We start from the raw sequence: 705 nt of genomic DNA, 5'->3' as shown, positions 1-705 counted from the left end.
TCGTTAAATTAAAAGAATTATGAATTAAAAGTGGCTTCTTTTACCAAATTGCAGGGTGAACTCAGTGTTGCCGTTACACACATATAGCATATAGCTCTAGCGTGCAGCGTACAGCTGAATTGTATTTGTAAAAGTACCTTAAAGTCGAGTCTTACTTTGTGGAGCATTTACTACTCTCTTTAAACAAATCAGCATGAAGTTCCAGCTCTTTAAACGAAGCTTAACCAGTTCTTTTAAAGTAGACTTACAAGATAAAAATGTCAGACATCCGAGTTCCCCTTCCTCAACACATCCTCTTTGAAGCGATAGTGGCGTTTTTACATTGCCAGTCCCCGTATGCGTTTGTCAGTGTTGTTTAGAGCGTCACAACTTTGCAACTTTAGGCCTTTAACAGTGGTTTTGGTCGTTTTTTCCCCAGTTTTGAGTGATGAGCCCATAGTTTAACAACATGGTAACCTCTCAGTAACCTTAGTAACCAGCCTCCTGGACTGTTTAAATGTGTTAGCTTAGCCTACTTCATCTCCCTGAGCTAATTTGCCCAGGTCATTGTAGAAGGCTAATGCTAACAACAACAACAGAGAGTACAACTGAACAGTGAAGAAGGTGTGGATGACAGGTAGCTACCTCGGCCTCACCTGGTTGAAAAGACCCCCCCCCACCACACACACACACACACACACACACACACACACACACACACACACA

The 705-nt window shown here is 42.1% G+C and overlaps 1 protein-coding gene across 1 annotated transcript in view; it reads left to right on the top strand.

Annotated features, from left to right (window-relative positions):
- Nucleotides 1-705, top strand: part of lrch4 (leucine-rich repeats and calponin homology (CH) domain containing 4) — a 52,645-nt gene that overhangs the window by 914 nt on the left and 51,026 nt on the right. The gene's annotated exons all lie outside the window — the stretch shown is intronic.

Source organism: Etheostoma spectabile, unplaced genomic scaffold (genome assembly GCF_008692095.1).
Source record: "Etheostoma spectabile isolate EspeVRDwgs_2016 unplaced genomic scaffold, UIUC_Espe_1.0 scaffold302, whole genome shotgun sequence".
NCBI lineage: Eukaryota > Metazoa > Chordata > Actinopteri > Perciformes > Percidae > Etheostoma > Etheostoma spectabile.
Note: the sequence above shows the minus strand (reverse complement) of the source record. Positions and strands in the feature narration are given on the sequence as shown.